At 39.2% G+C, this 22,995-nt stretch overlaps 1 protein-coding gene across 11 annotated transcripts in view; it reads left to right on the forward strand.

Annotated features, from left to right (window-relative positions):
• Positions 1 to 22,995, forward strand: part of auts2a (activator of transcription and developmental regulator AUTS2 a) — a 418,449-nt gene that overhangs the window by 289,246 nt on the left and 106,208 nt on the right. The window lies entirely within an intron of this gene.

Genomic DNA, 22,995 nt, shown 5'->3' on the forward strand with positions numbered 1-22,995 from the left:
TCCAACAAGGAGGTTATGTTTTTGGTTGTGTTTGTTTATTTGTCTAACTGTTAGCAAGATTACATAAAAACTAATAATAAACAGATTTGGATAAAATTTTCAGGAAATGTTGGGATTCAGTTGATTAAGTTTTTATGGTGATCCAGATCCTGATCTAGATCACCTAATTGTTTGTTTTATTGATTCTATGGCCTTGGCGGACGTTCATGCTCTCTGAGTGCTTCTAGTTATGGTCTTTGTTTTGGTCTTGTTTTGTGTTGTTTATATTACACAATCCTTTTAAAAAATATTCTGTATAAATTGCCAGATGAGTCCATGTTGTTAGTGGGGGTCTTTTGTGTTTCTTTTTACTTGCAGCACACTACAGTTCTAGCTTACTAAATGTTTGTTTTTGTTTTTTTTAATATAGCTGGTGATCAGTAGCTCATCATCAGCCCAGTTTGTCACATCCTACAACCTAAAAATCTTATCTTTCTTTTGCAAAGTTTATTCATGCATGATAATGGAGTGGAAGATTATTATGCATGGAATAATATTTATTTCTATTTAATTCAAATGTAACAGTTACCAGTAAGCACAAGACTCAGTAAATTTACTCTGCAAAATTATCTGATTAGTCCTGGTGGTCCATCATAAGGTAGAACAAATACAGGGGTATTTTTTTATTTCAATCAATCCAATCAATCAATCAGCCCCCCTTTTTATTCATGAAAGGAACCTCCCTGTTGCCTTTTCCATTGGCTCCTGATTCCTTATGATTGCTTGCAGCATAGCTGTTGGTGGTGAAACACTGCATTGTCGGGGGTACGGCTCTTACCTTGAGACGTGATATTATACAGGCCCTAATGCGTTACACTTGCCTCTAGAGTGCTCAACCTCACCATTCATTTATGGCCAACAATAAAATGTAATAATGCACATGTTTGAATAGGACAAGGTTGCCAAGTCCTTGAAATTGAATGGGGAAAAAACAGTCACAGCAGTGAATCATGTTTCTAAGGCAATGATTCAATTCCCAGTGCAAGCCGAGAACACAGGGAATGAAAAATAATTCCATCAGCAACAAAAGCCATAAATATGCTGTTTGACTGAAACATTCGCTCCTGTAGAAAGAAAAAGCCACTTGGTTGTGTGTGGTTTGTTTGTTTTGTTTTGTTTTGTTTTTTGACCTGGAAAAAAGTCTCAAGCAAACTGTTTACATGTCCAGTACTTTATCAAATTTGTAATATTGGCCAAATACAGAAACCCCACTTAAAGAAACATTACATCTTGTTTATAGCTTAGATTAGTAAAAAAAAAAAGTGAATGAGAAACATTAGTTTTTTATGAAGTTTGTCTTCATTCAGTGAGATTTTGTTCTAATCAAAAAGGGTAGGCACTACAAATGTTACTAATATTGATGTAGCAGCAGTATCACCCAGCCTAAAAACAAAGTTAAAACAAATTCTCAATCACACTGAGTCAACTAAATTGTTCTTTCTGATACTATTGGCCTAAACAATTATAAACCTGATGGACATGATGCCATTTTCCAGCTGTAACAACAGGAACAAAACTGGGTAGAAGAGTGTGCTGTGGTGTTTTGAGTATGTAGAACCTTTTGGGTCATGTTAAGCCATTGGGTTTGTGGCCGATCAAAAGTAAGCAGCACCCTGGCTCCTCGGATGTCTGTCCTCATCTCTATTTATGAAGCAGCGCTGCCAGTTACCAGTCTTTAATAATGCATGGAGTAAGACCTTGAGTTCAAACCAGTGTATCTGAAAACAGGCCGCTTATGATAAAAAAAATAATAATAATCCTTGTTGTTATGCAGGAAGCTTTCCACAGCCACCTATGTCTTTTATTCCTTTCTGATTCTCTCCTCCTTCCTCACTATTTTTCTATCTGCTTTCTCTCCCTGCTGAGAGAGGTTAAATTTTCGGACTGTTCTCAGCGGATGTCAGTCAAGACCCGCCTCACCTGCACAAAGCCTCTGCCCCCTCATTGCCCTTTTGTCAAGCCAATGATTTTCTGCAGGCAGCTTGCCTCAGAATTGACGGTCTTTCTCTTTCCACATAGGAACCTCAGCTCACAGAAAATAACTTTATTCACACAGCCAACCAGAATTTTTTCCAGTGCTTTTCAGCTGGCAAAAGCAGCTGGTACTTACATCACATGAACATTTTTCATGATGGCTGAGATATATCGTATTTATCAAAAAAAATTCATATATATGCATACATATATATGTCTGATGATCTTTACACCCAGCTTTTCACTTTACTGCTCAGTCATGCTCTCATTTTTTATTTTGCTGTATTGTTTTCTTGTTTTACTTGGTTTTTCATGCCCTACAAACAATATGTAAATAAAGGCTTAGCTTTATTTGAAGGAACGCATATCGCCCACTGTTTTTAATGCCAAAGTTTTAAACTAAGATCTTCTTAAGTTGAGAAAATACAGAGTGTAGAATTTTTAGTCAAAACTTAAAAATAAAATTATGTACAATCTTATGCGATGGTATGATATCTTGTGAGAGCTCGCATGACCTGTTAGTTCTTGGAATACAGTGCCTTTAAAAAGCATTTTTGCAGGTGTTTTAGGCTTGTTGCTGTCATAAATCAATCATGGTCAATATAAATTGTCCTTTTTTTACACACACACACAAAAAAACTTATTTAATATCAAAGTTAAATCAAATTTCTACAATGTAATGCCAAATAAATAAAAAATATGTAAATTAAAATAAATGACTGCATAAATATTTACCCCTTTTAAAGAGACTGTCGTAATTTAACTCAGAAAAGATTTCTGAAAAGTAGAAGTCAGGGGATGCATACAAAGGCCCTAAACATCCCCAGGAGTTCTGTTCAATCCATCATCATGAGATGGATGAAGCTGGTGCTTATCTCCAGCAGTCACTGTGTGAGAAGCGAGGTACATACTGGACAGGTTGCAAGTAAGTTGTAGATATACAGCCAATAATTACCTTCTAATCTTCTAGATCTATTTTGCAAACAGACAAGCAAGATTGACTCCCAATGTTAATGTCAAGGCTGTAATTAAATATGTTGTGCAATGTGTTGTACTCAAAGTAAATTTTGAAGAGGATGCTGAACTACTACCACCAAATTTTTATTCATTGTCTGTCAAATTGAGTTATAGCCATTTTTGTGTTTTGTATGGACACGTAAGTTATTGACTATTGTAAATTGGGTTCAAAAGTCAGTCCGTTGTAGATGTCAACCAATGATTATTTACTGAAGGTTTCATTGAAGTGTGTTTTGTGATTCACAAAATATTTTACTAACAAATGCAGTAGGTGATAAACAATCTAAAAACTGTCTGGCTTATTATAAATTACTTTTGAATCTGCAAGTAAATAGCTGTCGCAGCGATGGACATACATAACATGACACGCCTCTGAAATGTATAGCAGTGAACTAATAGTTGCTGTAGAGGACTTTAATTTTGCTGTATAGGTCACCAGAGGTGTTGTATCACCACACAAGAACATCTTAAATTTGATGATAACGACCATGTACCAGCAGCCACAAACAGCCCTAATGATATCAGGGGCTCTGAGGAGGGTCTGCATGTTGTCAGCTTCTGGGCTCAGGCCGGTCTCCTATCCCCTCCTTCATCCTTTCAATGTAAACGCCACCACCACACTGCTCGTTAGAGGCAGTGTAATTAGGTGGCTGAGCTTGTTGCAAGTAGCCCAGGTCACAGAGGCATGTCCAACCCTTGTCCTGATTGCTCCTTGGGGGATTATTGACAAAACACAAGGAGCATTGTGTGTTGAGCTCTAATTATGTGTACAAGACATAGATGGCCCTGGGGAAATTAAATGAAATTCCCCATCCTGATGGGTCCTCCGCTCATGGGATCCATTCTGCTTCTTATTAAGCTCAGCCATTGTCTGCCTTTATGAGGTTGTTGTGTAGAGCGAGGCACCAGCTAAATGCTTTTAAGTGTCTCTCTTTTCACAGTGGCAATACATCAGTGACTTGTGGTGGAAAATTGCCTGTCGATTTTGATCTACACTGAAATGAGTGTAAGCAGTAAAGCTTCAGATAAATTTAACTAATGCTTGCTAATATTTTAAACATAGTGTGAAATGAAACACCTGCATGACATTTCATTCTGCAATCAGTATTTTATTTTCTTCCACTGTAGCTTAGCGAGGACACATCCAAACACCACTGCTCTGATTCCCCAGGGCCAGATACTGGACAAGAATTGATAGTCTCCTGCTTGTGCAAATGAAGTGATAAGGGGTCTCACCCAGATTACACAAGGCCTAAGTGGCACTGAGAAAGTTTATGGAGATGAATGAATTAATGAGGCTGGCTGACAGATTCTTAAGAAGCTGTGTAATAAGGGATAAATCAAACAGCTACCATTTTGCCTCTGAATGATTTCAAATTAAAGCTAAGGGATATGGCAGACCTCCCAGGAGTGGGTGGACTTCAGCATGAAGCTGTGGCTTGCCCTTATATATATTTCTCTGTCATTAAAACATCCTAGTGGGTAATGTAAAAAATAAAAATGGCAGCACATACACTAAATACTCCATTCCTTTTGATTCTGCACAGAAGTGTGTTTCTGGTCTTGTCTTTGAATTGTAATGATTGTAATGCCGTGGAGGAGCAGTCTGCCCTAATCCAAGGGGTCTACCAACTATCTTACAGTATTAATAATTGACTATAATATGGTAAAAGATGAGAGATCACCAAGGACTGTTATGGGAAACCTTTTAAATCTTAAATTTTATTCTAATTTCCAGTTATCTACAAAATTGAGTCACTGTTTAAGCTGGTTTGAAAAAAAATGCTGAAAAAGGCGTAGTGAAGGTTTTTTTTTTTTTTTATCAGCGGAGGCGCAGATTACCACTGAACACTGAACATCATTAAAAGTCTGTATACAAGCTGCAAACAGTAATCTCTGATCTTCCACTCTAGTCCTCAGAAGACCAGTGTTGCCAGATCATCTTCCATCGATTGCTCACATGAATGTTTGTACAGGCAGAAACTAAAGCCTCAAACAAACACAGGCTTTTAGATAACTGAAGCATACATGAAAATGTCTCATGGATATGACATGGATCATAACAAAACATAGCCCTCAGGTCAATTAAGCATAAGTGAGAGCTGTATTATCGCCTTCCACCCAAGCAGATTTTACTTATGGCTCTGCCTGTGCATACAGTCAACTCACAGCATTGAGCATACTGAAAATGTTACCAAGACCAGCATTCTGAGAATAATTGGCAGAAGATGCAGATGTGCAGTCTGTTGCAATCCAAGGCCAGAGAAAAGATTGTGATGTGTCTTGAATAGCAAGTGGAGGTGAGTCATACTGACATTGCAGGGCCTAATGATATTTCTGCTTGGAACGGCTACACAACCGGGCGAGGGAGATGGAATGTCAACATGCAAACTAATGTGTGAATGACATTTGGTATTGGCTGTCATGCGCTGGCTTGAGCAATGTGATTTACATCTACAGTTGCAGCCAAGACACCAATTTAGTGATGTTAATCAGTGGTAGGCATGATGTCGTTCATGTCTTTTCTCTCATTCCTTAACTCTTTCAGACATTTTCCAACAAAGAAACATGCCACGAGAGTCCACAGAGCACATACCTATATCAAGTTATAGGCATGCTGTTCTAAACAACAAGGCAGAAGACGTGCCCTTTGGGTGGTGAGATAGCTCATTACCTATGAGCGACCTTCCATCTGCACTCATGGCTGCTCTGGGAGCCATTATGATTATGATGGAAATCTCACAAGCCATTACTGGGAGACAGCGCAGGGCTCACTGCAGACACGCTAATGGACTCATTTGTAATTGGGAGAGAGGGAAATGACTCTGTGAGCTAGCAGTGGCTTTGTTTGATAGAGTATGTGGGAGCGCATACTAGATTTGACAAATGAGATGGGTTAGTTGTCTGTGTGAACTAAACTGCTTTACTTATCAGACTTCTTAGTCATAAAAACACAAATACCATACTTTTTTTTAGTTTTGCTCTTACTGGACTTCCAGAAGCCTTTACTATTTCTGAATGAACCTTCAGAACACCCAGAACTTCAATGAGGAATTACTGTAGATACTTAATCTTTATGGTGATAATGGCCATGCCTCACATTCTAAATTATGGCAGAGGTGAAAAGAGTAATAAAATAATGTACTCAAACAAAAGTACAGTGACTTTATTGAAATTTTATTCAAGTACAAGAAATGTTACCTGTGTAAAAATCAACTCAGGTAAAAGTATAAGACAAGTCATTAAAAGATTTACTTTGGGTAAAAGTTACTTAGTAGCTTTTTTCCAGCAGGTGAGCATCTCTCCTTGTCGGGTTTTGGGTTTTCTTTGGTTTTTTTGCATTCTGTTTATTGTTTTCATGTTTGCTGTTTGTGTTCAGTTATCTTGGTCTTAGTTTAGTTCTTGTTACTTGTGCCTTTGTTTTCTGTCACTATTCACTCCTCCTCAGTTACTCACTTGTCTCTCTGCCACGCCCATCTCCACCTGTCAACAATTTGTATCACTCACCTGTGCCCACTTATCTCATTATCTTCAGTGTTTAAAACCCGGTCACTTTCTCCACCACTCTGCCGGTTCATTGTTCTGCTCTGCTCATTCCTGGTCCTGTCCTGTCTGTTTTGGTTCCTGCCTGAATTTAGGATTTTGTTTTTGTTTTGTTGTGCTGCCACGTCAGCTTTTGTTTTGTTTATTTAGTTCAATAAATTAGTTTCCTTTTATGATGAGTCTGCTCTCTGGGTTCGCCTCCGTTGTCTCCACCGATCCTGACACTCCTGTGGTGAGCAAAGGGCAAGAGGATTTATTTTCTCAAACAAGCTCCTCAATAAAAAAGCCTTACAGTTAAATATGCAGTTATAAAAAAAACATGTCTACACATAATATTTAAAACATTTTGAGAGAATAAATTGTCATTTCATTGCAAACCTTCCCACGGTGCTCAACTTGTTCAGTAACAAAACATGTTGATCAAACCAGAATGAAGCTGGTAGAAAAACTCTTAACCCTGCTGAAGCACTTAAGAGAGAGAGAGAGAGATATGAAGAGAGGTAGAGAAGCCCTTGTAACTTTGGGTCAATTTGACCAGAAGGCCACGGGAGTGTTAAATTACATATACTGCTCAAGATTTTAATTACGGTTAATTCTTGTGGCTACAATGGTACAGTTTTTGCTAACAGAGATATAAGAATATATTGATGTGATTTTTAAAACAGTCAAAAATATGAATATACAGTATGTCATACCTCTAATAAAAATAAGTTTAGTTTTGTTTTTATTATTATTATTTTCATGAGGTACTGATGCCTAGTCAGTGGACTACCAGAGGGCTATACTATGGTAAATTGCAAATGGACTGTACTTATATAGCACCTTTTTAGCCAACTAGGGCACTTAAAGAGGTTTGTAACATAATCTGCACCCATCCACACATGTAACATGTACCCATCCGCACATACATTCATACAGCACTCTACTACATCTCTACAAAGCTAATGTAAATAAATCGTTCTATATAGTATAATCAGTGCTTTAGATTGCATTCATCACCAGTGAGGTAAACATTGGGAGGCAATGAGGGGTCCATTGTGTTGCCCAGGGACACTGGCATGTGGCTGCATACTGCCAGGAATCAAACCTCAGACTTTCTCAAGAAAGGATGACTGCTCTAACCATTGATCCACAGCCACCCTCAAAACCACAGCTCTCCTCAAAGCAAGGTTTGAGGGGAGCCAGGTATATTGAGATGAAAGTCTGAGTTTTCAGTGTCACGAAGGAGGATTTCTTTAAGCGTGGTTAGGTAACCATGGTAACAGAGGCTGCACTCATCCCCTGCTGTAAAGTAGAAAAGTCAGACTGAAGCAACATTTATATATCAATATGGTTCTAAAAAACTCATTATCAAGTAAACTAAAATAAATTAAAAAAAAATAAAACATTTCCACTGTCATTTTAAAAGTTAGTCATGTAACTAATCTTAGGTAAAATAATTCCATCTGACCAGATCTCAATGTTTTAAAAAAAAAACTCACATTACTTTAAGCAAACACCAGAAATGTGCTTGAAAACTTGAATCCACTCACACTTTGCACCTCAAGAAGCTGCAGTTAGACTACAGTAAAAAGAAATGCATGCATTGTACAAAATAATATCAGAACCACAATTTAAACTTATCATACAGCCTTTTCAAAATAATTAAACGGACACTTTAACCCTCCCTCTTCATTGACCTGAAGACCTCTCTTTGTCGCTCTCTTTTGTTTGCTTCAGGAGGGTTAACATTCTGATATTTGCTAATTCGATGTGATTGTTAATAAAAGTATTTTTTTCAAACATTAATGGCAAGAAATTTTACAGGGTCATCGTTTCCCAACATTATCATAAAAATAATATTTTTTTTTTCTAAGCCTTAAAACCCTGCCATATAGGGAATAATCAGCTGGTGAGTGAACATTGCTGGTCTACTACGATAAGCAGACTTTAACTGCAGTTATCAAAAGAATATTGTTTTTTTATTTTATTTTCAAGAGTTGTAGTATTAATTCTAAACAAGCTGTAGTGTTTAATTAGACCAAGTCTTGTCCATATATTGATTCTCTGATATTTTTTTGACATGAGTTTGTGAGTTATGATTAAAATGACCAGATTTCTGAAATTAAATCCAGGGACATTTCCAGCTTGGATAAAGTAATTAAATTTTATCAAGATGGAATGAAGAAACTGGGGCAGTTACAGTTTCATTTATGTTAATAAAAATCAAATTAACAGCAGGAATGTGTCTTTCCACATTGTTGTTTGCATTTTCTGAGAGTATGAATACTCTAAATTAATAGTAGCAGTAAAAGAGTAATAAAAGTGTGTGTGTGTGTGTGTGTGTGTGTGTGTGTGTGTGTGTGTGTTGGGGGGTCAAGGATCTATACTAAGTGAGGGTGAATGTGAACATGTATATACTTAAATAGGTGTGTAAAAGACACATATTACTCTAAAACAGACACAATATAATCACAATCCCCTCCACAAACATTAGAACATATAACATACTGAACATTTACAATTTGACAAATAAAATGAGATTTTGGGTGGCACAGCGGAATAGTGGTTAGCACTGTTGCCTCCCAGCAAGAAGGTTGCAGGATTGCTTCCCGGCCTGGGGCCTTTCTGGGTGGAGTTTGCATGTTCTCCCTGTGCACATATGGGTTTACTCTGGGTACTCCCACAGACCAAAAACATGCATGTTAGGTTAATTGATGACTCTAAAATTGTCCATAGGTGTGAGTGAGAGTGTGAATGGTTGTTTGTCTCGTTTTTCTATATGTAGCCCTGTGATGGACTTGCGACCTGTCCAGGGTGTCCCCCGCCTCAGTGACTGCTGGGGATAGGCAGTAACTCCCAGCAACCCAAAATGGAGAACCGGGTAAAGAGGATGGATGGAAAATAAGATTTTTATTCCAGATACTCATTGGAAGTTGGTTAGTTTTAGATGAAAACTGGAGTAGTAAATTCCTTTCCTTATATAATCTTATTATAATTTTTTTTTATTTATTTAACTATTATTAATATTTAACTATTTTCTTCAGCTGATGAAATACCAAAAATCCTATTCTTAGAAAAATAACTGCACTGCTCAAAAAAAAGGGAACACTCAAATAACACATCCTAGATCTGAATTAATGAAATATTCTCATTAAATACTTTGTTCTGTACAAAGCTGAATGTGCTTACAACAAAATCACACAAAAATCATCAATGGAAATCAAATTTTATTAACCAATGGAGTCACGCACAAAATTTAAGTGGAAAAACAGCTGATCCAGCTTCGATGTAATGTCCTTAAAACGCGTCAAAATGAGGCTCAGTATTGTGTGTGGCCTCCACGTGTCTGTATGACCTCCCTACAACACCTGGGCATGCGCCTGATGAGGTGGCGGATGGTCTCCTGAGGGATCTCCTCCCAGACCTGGACTAAAGCATCTGCCAACTCCGCCAACTCCTGTGGTGCAATGTGACGTTGGTGGATGGAGCGAGACGTGATGACCCAGATGTGCTCAATCGGATTCAGGTCTGGAGAACGAACGGGTCAGTCCATAGCTTCAATGCCTTCATCTTGCAGGAACTGCTGACACACTCCAGCCACATGAGGTCTAGCATTGTCCTGCATGAGTAACCCAGGGCCAACCACACCAGCATATGGTCTCACAAGGGATCTGAGGATCTCATCTCGGTACCTAATGCCAGTCATGCTACCTCTGGCGAGCACATGGAGGGCTGTGCGGCCCTCCAAAGAAATCCCACCCCACACCCTTACTGACCCACTGCCAAACAGGTTATACTGAAGGATGTTGCAGGCAGCAGATGTCTCTCCACGGCGTCTCCAGACTCTGTCACGTCTGTCACATGTGCTCAGTGTGAACCTGCTTTCATCTGTAAAGACCACAGGGTGTCAGTGGTAAATTTGCCAATCCTGGTGTTCTCTGGCAAATGCCAAGGGTCCTGCACGGTGTTGGGCTGTGAGCACAAGCCCCATCTGTGGACGTGGGCCCTCAAACCATCCTCATGGAGTCGGTTTCTAACTGTTTGTACAGACACATGCACATTTGTGGCCTGCTGGAAGTCATTTTGCAGGGCTCTAGCAGTGCTCCTCCTGTCCCTCCTTGCACAAAGGTGGAGGTAGCAGAATTGCTGCTGGGATGTTGCCTTCCTACGGCCTCCTCCAAGTCATCTGGTGTACTGGCCTGTCTCCTTAGAAGGCCTCGAGCCTACAGAATATGTTCCTTGCATAAACCCTAAAAGTGCTGATCAAAATTTGCAGCTCTATATTCAAGCGTGTCGTTACTATTGACGAAGTTCGTAATTCATGCTAGCAGTAGCAACTCAGACTCTGTTTGGCCGAACAATTTGAAATTTGGTACTCTGTTCAGATCTAGCCTAACTACAAAGCACAAGAAATATCGCTTGAATTTGAGTGCCCCCTTGTGGTTAATAAATGAAAACATATAAATGCTAACCAACATGGACGGTTTTTATTTTAGTTTGGAAAAACCTCTAGACTATGGTGGATTAGAAAATTTGGACAAACAAAGTACATGATAATGGTCAACTGTGACTATTTTGAGTTTTTTTGAGACATTGATTTTTAACAAATTTCTGAATATATTTCAGTATGACTAGCTCTTTGGCTCTGTGTGGTATAAAATGGCAGTTATCTTTTTCTTCCCGAGATTTCTTCAGAAATTATACCATTGCGTCTCACGGAACATCTTTGAGTACGTCGCCGGCGGAACGTCGGGAGCGGAGTGCGTGGAGAGGGGCGGAGTTTTACTTGGAGCTACAAGCTCATACAACAAAACAAATGCACATTAAACCAGATGATGATCAGGCAGCGTTTTAGGAGTTTTTATTCATTCTGTTAGGAGTTCTCCCACTTTCTCTCACACCGCAGCTACTGCTTGTTCTCTCCTCTTGCCTTTTTCAAAGGCAACGCATTCAACTTTAGCAAGGGACACGTTATCCAAAACGGGGACTGTATCTGGAAATTGGGGACATCTGGTCACCCTAGTTATGATGCTCAGTTTATATTTAACATCAAGTTACAGCGTTAGTTTAACTGGTTAACATCTGCTACAGAGCTAACCGTCATTAGCAGTGTCAGGCACTGTTGTCTGACAAATTTTAACAAAGCTTCTTATTCTTATTACATTCACATTTTTTACTCTTTAAGTGGTGGGATTTTAAATGTAATTTAGTAGCATAACATAACAGATAGTAAAATTGAATAGCGGGGCAGGGTTTTTTACTCTTTAAACAAGTCCAATCTCAAAAATCTCATAGTGGTCCATGTGAATGCTATTTTATAAACCTTTACATCATTCTCAGTTTTGCATTCATTTTTAACAAATAATTCCTTGCTTATTTATAATTCTTAGATAGCTGTCACTTCAGCTCAGTGCAGCCTGTGGGCACTTCCTGCAGGAATATCATAATATTTCTTCCCAGAATAACCATGTAATTACAAAATTTATAGCAGGATAATGGTTTATAAAACAGCATTCAAATAAACTGCCATAAATGTTTTGAGACTGGAGTTGTTTTAAGATGGCAGCAATCCACTATGGTTCCCTTGAGTTACCCATTAGCTTTTTGGTTTTATCAGAACTAAACACTGTTTCCTCTAAGTAGGTCAATTAAATCGTGATTTTAATGGTTTCCCTTATAAACTGCATTTTTTTGCGGAATGCACATAATTTATTATATTATGAATCAAAGTGTAATGTTGCAAGGTTAAGGTTGTCAAAAACTGTGACCCATTTGAAATGTGACTTTTTTGTTGTCTCTGGCAATGAGGCTTCGAAGAATTTTCAATTCATATACTTAGCAGCAGTATTCTCCGGAAGTTTCACTACCAGGCATTTTGAATTTCTGGTGGAAATTTGCTGCAGTGTGAAAAATGTCTATTCGAAGGACTGGTGAGTTGTGTTGTTTTTTGCTAGTTTTGGTAAGTTATTTGTATCAGGTTCGGAAAAGAAGGAGGCGAACCCATAGCGCAGACTCATGGCAAAAACTTAAAGGAACTAATTTATTAGGAATAAAAGAACAAAACAAAGGCTGACGTGGCAGCAAAACTAAACATAGCCTCAATCCAAGACTGAGACACAAGCAAACCTGAGACACAAGACGAGAGGACAACCAGACGGCACATGAAGAGACAATGAACCAGCAGTGAGTGGAGGAAATGACCAGGTTTTAAAACAGAGGGTAGTTAGGTGAAGTGGGCATAGGTGAGTGAAAACAACTAGGATCAGGTGAAGATGGGCGTGGCAGGAAAACAAGAGACTGAGAAGTAAATGATGACAGGAAACAAAGACACGAGGAACAAGAACTGAACTAAGACAAGGCTAACAAAGATAACTGAATAAAATAAACAATAAACTCAAACTGAAACATGAAGACAATAAAAGCAATAAACTGAATACAAAAACACCAAGAAAACCCAAATCCTGACAATCTGCAGTTTAATACAAAATGCATACTGATTTACAGCAACATCAACTGATTGAAAATGAACACTGTATAAACCATTTCATTCTCCATGACAGTGATTGGATATTATTTGTCCACACCCTACCTTCTAAACCAAAAGGACATTTAACTAGATGTTTATATGAGGAAGCTTCCTCAGCGTAAGCCTGACGGAGACAAATCAGAGAGAGGGATGGGAAGGAGGGAAGGGGCCGAATAAGATTGCCCTGACCTGGGTGATTTATAGATTCATTTGTGTGCTTGTTTAGAAACCTGATCTGCATTATTCATGTCCACAAAGGAGCAGTACTGGGGACATTAGCTGGTTAACCTCTGCTCAGGTTAGGCCACATTATTTTAATGGGTATTGCGAGGGCAGGCCGCTCAGCCCCATTGTCAGAACTGAGGAGGGGGAGGGAGGAACAGGGAAGACGAGGGAGAGGACAGCTCATTTATCGCAGCCGAAGTGCTATCTCCCTTACGCAGTGAACAGGTGGGATGAGGACTTTATTATTCAATTATGTCTGTAACGGTAAACAATGCACGGTGCTTTAATGCTCACAAGAGAAGGATAATTGGTAACCAAATGCTTGGTGACTTTTGACTGCCTTGCATTGCATTATTTATACGTTGTGTGCCACCTGCCATGCTATGATACCACCGCAGCATTCCATGTGTTCTGTGCATGTAATTACTGTTCATCTTGTTAGTGATCATACACTGCAGTCATAAAGTGGGCTGCAGCAGCTTTGGCAAAAGGCCACATTTGTCATCATCTCTCCAGATTGATGTAATAGTTATTAGAGAAAAAAAACAGTCATCTTATAAAAGGCTGTTGTAAAACAAAACCTAAACAAACTTTTAGATTTATGTTTAACTGGATAAACCACTCTAATTTGAACAATTTGTTATCATTTTATTTTAAATTTTATTTTCATTAAAAAAAGTCAAAAAACATAAATGGCTGTGTTTACAGCAATAAAAATGACAGCAGTTTCTGAAGTACTTTGTTTTCCAGCTAGTTGATGTTCCTGAAATATAGCCATCTATGTTGTGATCATTTGGAAATCCATCCATTATTTACTGCTTGTTCTGGAGTCGGGTTGTGGGGGTAGCAGTTTGAGCAAGGAAGCCCAGACATCTTTTTCCACAACTTCCTCTTCTAGCTCTTCTGAGAGGATTTGAAGGCATTCCCAGGCCAGCCAAGAGACATTGTCTCTCCAGCGTGTCCTGGGTATTCCCCGAGTTCTCCTTCCAGTTGGACATGCTCAGAACACCTCCCTATGGAGCCATCCAAGGGGCATCCCTACCAGATGCCCGAACCACCTTAACTGGCTCCTGTTGATGTAGAGGAGCAGTGGCTATACTCCGAGTCTCTCTTGTATAACCAAAAGTCATTTCAACTGCCTGTCTCTGCTATCTCATTCTTTTGGTCACTACCCAAAGTTTGTGACCATAGATGAGGGTAGGAACATAGACCGACCAGTAAACAGAGAGCTTTGCCTGGCAGCTCCCTCTTCACCACAACAGACTGGTACGAGGACACAATACTGCGGAATCCGCACCGATCCGCCTGTTGATCTCACAATCCATTTTTCCCTCACTCGTGAACAAGCCCATGAGATACTTAAACTCCTCTATTTGAGGCAGCACCTCAATCTCGACCTGGAAAGAGCAGTCCCCCCTTTTCTGACTAGGGACCATAGCCTCAGATTTAGAGGTGCTGATTCTCATCCCAGCTGCTTCATACTCGGCTGCGAATCACTCCAGAGAGAGCGTAAGACCATGGCACAATGATGCCATATTATCTGCAAATAGCAGAGACAGAATCCTGGGCGTGAATAATTTGGAAATGATTTTCAAATTGATGTATTATGTATGTATCAAAAGATCACTTTTAGTAAAATGGTGTGCAACAAACACACCCCAGTTTTTTAAGGATGAGATGTAATCTTTTCTCCTCCATCTTTCTAGTTAGGATTATCCTCCCCTTTCTGTGCTTCTCTTCTCTCCCTGGGGAGAATGGCATCATGCATAAAGACAGACAGAAAGCAGCAGCATATGTCTGAGGCAGAGGATGCGGCACTGACAGGCCGGGCTTATCGTCTCTGCAGCTCTGCACTACAAACGTGATTACCACTGACAGCTCCGACTGCTGATAAAAGTGGGAACATTAAAGAAAACAGAAGAGCTGCGCAGTCGACGTAGCAGTGTTTCTTCTCATCAAGCCTCCACCAACCCCCTGCTCCTCCTTCCAACATCTACCAGCAGCAGCTCCTTCTTTTCCTTGTCTTCCCAGAACCCTGCGTTGGGGTGTCAGAGCTGTCGAGAGGTGGAAGTGACATCACAGGAATGTGCCAGCAGTCTCGAGGCTCATCATGTCAGCAGCAGGCTGTCTTGTGTCAGGCTTCCCCGAGGCAAGCTGTGATCCAGCCCTCGTCTCGGCACATCAAGATTCCTCGCCAAGGAGGGGAGGGAAGGAGGGACAGAAGAAATTAACAGAATGTTTTTCCATCTTGTTAACTGACAGCATCGTTTGTTAGAGCGCTGTCTCAGCAAGCAGAAGGGTTTCAGATTGGCAGGGGGAAGAATTGGCAAGAGAAAGCATGGTGAATTATTGAGTTTGGATGAGGTGTCGGATCTTCCACGCTGCTGTGCGTGGGTTTCCAAAAGCATCTGAGGTGTGATAAGAGAACAGGTGTGAAAGAGTGCTGGAGCAAAATGAACAAGGGTCATGATATTTTTTATTTTATTTTCTTTGGACTGGTCGTGTTTTTTTGTGTGTGCATACCCTATAATTACTTTAACATCCAAGAAAATGGCACAAAAGCTTGTTTCTTCCAGTCTTACTTTTTAGTCTTCCAGAGTGAGATTCAGTTTCACAAATCATGGAAAATCTGCTCCATCTCTTGGGTAAATCTCCATCTCACAGATCTGGCTTTCTGTCAGCTCATTTGGACGGAGAAAGGGGCCGCCTCGGCAAAGAATGCTTTTGATTCTCTTTTCATTTATTTGAACTGATCTGCTGTGATTAAGAGCTCCGTGTCTCATTATTCTCTCTTGGAGAGGAGCGGGGTATTGCCTTTTGCCAAAATATTTGAATGATTAGGGCCCAGGCACGGGCCGTGCCAAAACGACGGGAAGCATTCACTCTGCTTATTAGATTCACTTAAATGCTGTTGTAAATCATTGCTGCCAGTGCATGGTGCCAGACCCAGCCTCCACTTTGAGAATTTTCCACTGCCAGAGCACACTACAAAACAACTAGATGCAGCTAAAACTGTTGATCTGTACTGATGTTTGTTTTTAGCTTGGTCTGTTATTGCAGCAAAACAGTTGTTTTGACTGCTTTTGCTGGAAAGTGTAATCAATCAAGCAGCTTGAGACATGACTGAATTTGAGAAAACTGATTTGGTTAAAAGCAGCTTGAGTTGATTTTTGTCTCTGTGCTCTAACCTTTTAAAAAATGTAATGATAATTTCAGGTTATGGAAACATTTATTAATGCCAGGACATTCTTGTTTCCTCCTATTCCTGATCTGTCATTCAGGAGACAATAAACATGTTCTGTTTGAATGTTGCAGATGAGCGCCTGCATGATTATAGCCTTGAGACTGAATGAGTGTGATTAGCACTAGAGTTAAACCTTAGTGTTACCCTATTGTTCTGGCAATTTTAAGATTGCAGGGTGAGAGAAAAGCAGAAAAATGGCAGCTTGCTGAGCACTCAAGGAAAAATACTGGCTTTGGTCTTTCAAAGTACCCCTAGAAGCTCAATCATGCCTTCCATTTTGGCACATTGTCAAGAAGCAAATGCTACAAATCAGAACATATTGTTCCTCAGGGGGTGAAATGAGCGCCTTTGACTCATGAGCTCTACAGAGCAGCTTAGGCCCTCTTGGTGACAAACTGACTCCATTGTGTTTTTTTATTCATATTGCCCCAGTCAGCATCTGTCATGAAATGCTGTCTGTGCTGATACATTCTCCTTGTTTGTCATTTGGTCATTTCCTCACAAATAACGTTAAGGATGTGTCATCTTTCAACTGCTGCAGTAAAGGTCATAATGTTAGAAAAGGAGAAACGTGAGAAGGATTTCGTCAGTCCCAAATGCTCTATGAACACTCAACACTGGCTTTGGATCCAGCGCAGCATGCTTTTCAATAAATACTTTGGTGTAAAAGAGGACAGATGAGGATCATGAGCTGTGACTGCGGCTAGGGAGGTGGGGGGAGAACTGAAGGAATAGGAGTGAAGGGGATTTAACGTGGCTGTGACTTGGAAGGAGGAGGGGAGAGATGTATGGCACCCAGCCAGCAGAGTAGTGGAAAACAGTGGTCCAGACTAATGATCCACAGCGTGATCGTTATGGCCCCCATAGAAAGGATGGGCACAAGGCACAGATCCCTGGAAATCAATTCCCAGGAAGCACATGAGTACTAGTTGTAAATCATAGTGGTATGGAGGGATGCATGGATGGATGGATGGAAGGAGAAGGTGGCTGTTGAAATGGAGAATGGCTAGAAACTGAGCTATCCGGGGTGGGTAGAGCATGAAGGGAGAACACATTCGATCATAAACCCCTAAGGCAAAATTACCCCTCCGCCCCAAACACCACTTTCACCAAACCCCCCTCAACTTGCATCACCTCCCACCCCAGCAACAGCAAACGAATAATGTGGCTGTTCCAGACTTTTGCCCCTTGGCCACCCCTTCTGCTTGATGGCTCCATTGCAGGTCGAAGCTGAGGTTTGGAAAAGTGTTCTCAAATTGATTTATATCCCACAGAAGAGCCCCATCAATTCTAATATGAAACTAAAGAAATCATTGGATGCTGTGGGGGAAGGAGAGTGTATGTGTTGCCTCTGTAGTGGAGGTGGGAGACACTTTAGAAACATATTGTGATAAAGAAGGGACTGATGGAGCAAAGTCCGATGATAACAAATGCCACAGCTCTGAAATAAACTACAAACCGCCATGTAGTTTGGTACAAACATTCAATGTTTCCTCAAAACTGTGAAGCAGAATAAGTTTAACTGATGCTCTGTAACATATTTTTTACACCCTGTTAAAATGTTTTGAAATTTTGCATATTTTGCCTCAAACTGAGGTGCCTTTTATTGATTGTAACTTTTTGTACAAACTAACGGCATATGTTTGTATTTTTTATTAGACTTTAGAAAAAAAATTGGATAATCAGACTCTTAGGCATATATTTCTTGTATTTGTTATAGAAAAGGATATACTTAACCCTCTCGAGGCAGGCGTTGCAACAACATATCTGATTTTTCCTGTTACTAAAACTTCATTTGAGCCTGAGAGAGTTAAACAGTTTGTTGGAAATTAACTTTAAAATAGTGACAATTTACTACAATTTACATTTGACATATGTAGTTATGTGCATATGGAGTTTTCTTTTGAACTGAATACTAATATTTTATACAATACCTTTTAGCATATCCAGATTAGTTCTGGTGGGAAAGTCCTCAGCAGGCTCCCTATTACATGTGATAACTCGTAGAAGGTTTTGTGTATGCACAAATCGTTTTATAGTGATGTCAGCATTGTTTATCATTGTGGTGAGAGCCATGAGTGCCAGATTATGTAAAAAAAAAAGGGGGAGTAAAATTGGGTATAATGGGTTCAAATCCCCTAAAGGGTATGGCTTTTTTTGTTTGTTTGTTTTTTAACAAATTGTAGCAAAATGCTATTATTTACTTAAACATAATATGTTAGCCATTTTAAAACTTTTACTTTTAGGCCATATTTGGTCCAGCTTTGAGTTAATGTCAATAAGATCAGCATAATGGGATCTATATTACCCCTTTTTAGAAAATATCTTGTACTCCTAAAATGAGAGTCAGCAGCTACCTCCGGTTGGCTATGGTTGGACTGAACCAGCTCGAAGCTGAGGAAATTGGTTGTGGAATGTATCAATTCATATCAATTAGTGATGAGGGCACAGGAGAATGTCTTGGAAATAGGCAAAGTATTAAGAAAAACATATTTGAATACTACAAGTGTGGGAGCATCAATATTGCCTTTACACTAAAGGAGGTTTTCCATACTTGCCACAATCCAACCATGTTCTGCAACCCCTGGCAAAAATGATAAAATCCCCTCTCTTGGAGGATTTTCTTATAACTGTTTATCTTGTTTTTTAAAAAATAAATAAATCACAGACATGCCACATATATATTTTTTAAATTCAAGCCTTCTGCCATTAGGAAACAATAAAAAAGGAAGAAAAATAATTGTTGTAGTCAGTTACAATTGCTTTTTTAGATCAAGTAGAGGAAAAATTATGGGATCACTCAGTTAGAAGAAAATAATTCAATAATTAAAATAATAATTATTGAGTAATGAGAAAAACATACATTTATTAATACTTTGTTGCACCACCTCTGGCTTTTATAACAGCAATTCTCTGAGGCATGGACCTAACTAATGACAAACAGTTCTCTTCATCAGTGTGGCTCCAACTGTTTCCTATTGCTGTTGCCAGAGCCGCTTTGCAACTTGGAGACATGTCATTGACGATTTTCTTCAATTTCCACGAGAAATTTTCAACTGGATTAAGATCCAGACTAATTGCAGGCCATGATATTCCCTTTGCCCAATGGTAAGATGTATTATCATCTTTAAAAAATGAAGTCATCATCGTCAAACATCCTTTCAATTGATGGGATAAGAAAAGCATCCAAAATTACAATGTAGACTTTGGAATTTATTGAAGATGTAATGACTGTCATCTACCCCCATGCCTATAGCTGACAAGACACTTTCATGCAGTCACCCACAGTCCATGATTGCTTTTCTTTAGCCCCACTGTCACCTTATTCTTTTCTGTTTGGGTGTTAATGATGGTTTTTGTTTGACTTTTCTCTGTAAACCCCATTTCTTACAGTTTGGTCTCAGACATTGACTCCAGTTTACGCCCACTTGTTTCTCATTTGTTTTGTTGTTCATTTTCTGTGTTCAAGACATATTTCTTTAAGTTTTCAATCTTCAGGCTTTGTCCTTCTTACTCTACCAGTGTGCTTCTCTTTTACAACCTTCTCATTTTGTTTGTACTATGTCCAGATTTTAGATACAGCTGACTGAGAACAACCAGCATCTTTTTCAACAGTCTGTGATGATTTACCTTTTTAAAGAAGTTTCATAATCCTCTTCTTTGTTTCAATTGACATCTCTTCTGTTGGAGCCATGATCAATGTCAGTCCTCTTTGTGCAGCATCTCTCCAGAGTGTAAGCATTCTTTTTTTACTTGAAGACCAACTATCAGATTTAATCTGATGCAGGTGTTTGTTTAGAACTGCAAATTAGTGAATCCATATTTCTTTTCCTCTGCTTGATCTAAAACAAAGTAAGTGTGACTGACTACAATAATTTTTTTTTCATTGTTTCCTAATTTTAGAAGGTTGGAATGTTGAAAAATTATAGTTTTGTGTCTCTAATTTATTATTTTTTATACAAAATTTAACAATTGAAAGAACACCCTCCAAGAGTTATTTCATAATTTTTACCAGGGGTTGTAATAGGTTATGTAGATCAGTGGTGTCCAGGATATCGGCTCTCAAGAACAAGGCTTGGACATCATTGGTATAGTTATTGGAGCGCTTAGCAGGGTCATTATTTGTTAATCTTTAACAAATTCATATACAGATGTTCAAAGAGGACCTTAAAGACAAAATGCAAATGAGAGTAAAAGCATTACCATTCACCCATTCACCAGGATTAATTATGCCAACATGCAACTGACGTCAGTCCAAGTTATGAACTCTCAAAGAGGTTCCTTCCAGGAATAATGGCTGACAGACAACAATTGTTCTAATTCCTGGAATAAAATGTAGTCTGTGGGCTGACAGGCCAGTCTCACCTTGATTTAGATGGCAGGTGGATCATCACATGCTGGAAAATAACTGCGCAGATAATAAAATAAATAATACATGCTTCTTCTTTAAAGAGCATAATCCATATTCTCCCTCAGCAGCAAGAAGTGGGGTGTACATTGCAATGATAATAAATCAGTTCACAACTTAATGTTTCATCTCCTTCTGCCTGTAAGCTCCTGCTGCTTTTTAGACTTTGGAGGAGCCACATCGGTTTCAGAGAGAGCAAATGACATTCCCTATTTCCTTCGTTTATTTATTTATTTGTTTGTTTGTTTTAGTTTCCCACTATTTTTCTCCTCACTTCATTATGTAGGCAGCCTGACGCTATTTGACAGAATGTGCTATCTGCAGCCCCCAGCTGCAGCTCCCCCCACTATCGTTGTATCGTTAGCAGCTTAAACCCTCTGTTGCCTGCCACAGTGAAGCTCTGTCTGAAGAAAACTGTCTGAAGAGACTGAGAGGAAGGTAAGATGGAGCCCAAAGCACCTGTTTTGATGTCGGAGTCAGAAATATGATGGCTGCCTGTAGAATTAACCCAAGCTATTTTGCATCAGTCACAGTCAGCCACAAGATTATGACTACTCACCTAATAATAGACAAAGCCCCTTCTTGACTCTACTTGATCCCCTTGAATCTGTGAAATAAGGTTTGTTGTACACATTCCACAGATACTTAATAATACTGAATCTGAAGACTTTGAGGCGAAATCAGTACTTTAAACTCAGTATTGAATCATTTTTTGTTGTGTACATTATTCTGCTGAAAGAGACCACTGCCATTATGAAAACTGTTTTTATGAAGGGGTGTCCTTCATCAGTAGTGTTGTTGTTGTTAGGTGGAGCGTGTCAAAATTACCAAAGATCCTACAAACCAAAAACAAGCTTTCTCTGCAGATTATTTACCAAATCATCATATTACCCCTGTTGGTTTGTCTTTTTCTGTAAGTGCTTTTTAAAGTGTCATATCTCTAAATAATCATTGCACACAAACTGGATATCTGCAAGATGTAAATGTGATACATCATACCAGGCTACCATCTTTTACAGTTGTGGAAATTCTATCAAGTTTTCGTTTAGATCCTTTAGAGCAGTGGTGTCCAACCCTTGACCTGGAGTGCTACTATCCTGCATGTTTTAGTTGTTTTCCTTCTCTCATGCAGGTCTTCAAGTTCTGCAGAAGCCTGTTAATCCCTCAGTCATTCAAATCAGGTGTGTCAAAGCAGAGAAACACCTAAAACATATAGGACAGTGGCCCTCCAGGACCAGGTCTGGACACCACTGCTTTAGAGCTTTTGTTACCCAAGTTTGGGGTGAGACCCAATCATGTGTCATAAAACACCAGGTATTGGGTTTTGAAATGAGCTTTGGAAATAAAAATAAATTTAAAGACCAATTGGATATTTTTGTCATACTCCTTACAATAAATTAAAAAGGGTGGATAAAAAAAAGATACTGATTGCTAAAGTGGTGTGTCCTCTCGTGATCTTGTTTAATCGTATTTTTAGAAATTTTGTATACTTCACCCAGTGACAGTTGGGATCATAAGTCTCTGCTATTTAGGTCTAAAGGTGAAAAGTTTGGAAACCACTGCTAGATTGTCCACTTTTTTTTTATTTCAATTTAACAAATTTAGTGACAAATGTTGATTTGCTGCATAAAATTCCACCACCTGCCAAATGTGAACATAATGAGATAATGTTTGTCATTGTCAGTAGTTTTATTGTTTTGGCTGATTTACAAAAAAATCTATATATATGAATATATGCAGCTTGATGTATATTAAGACATGTAGTGAAGTGGAGTTGAAAAAACAACCCAGAAATGGTAGTTAGATATCTGACTTTTAACTTAATTGCAGTATAATGGGTTAGTAGCACACTGTTGCCTCACATCAAGTGGGTCCGGGGTTCAAGCCCCATGTTAGACCTGGGCTCTTTCTGTGTGGAGTTTGCATGTTCTTCTTGTGTTTGTGTGGGTTTTCTCCGGGTACTTCGGATTCTTCCCCCAGTTCAAAAACATGCATGTTTACGGTGCCTTCTGGCCCAGGCCTCCCTTGAAGAAGAAA

Source organism: Kryptolebias marmoratus, linkage group LG13 (genome assembly GCF_001649575.2).
Source record: "Kryptolebias marmoratus isolate JLee-2015 linkage group LG13, ASM164957v2, whole genome shotgun sequence".
NCBI classification, from domain to species: Eukaryota; Metazoa; Chordata; class Actinopteri; order Cyprinodontiformes; family Rivulidae; genus Kryptolebias; species Kryptolebias marmoratus.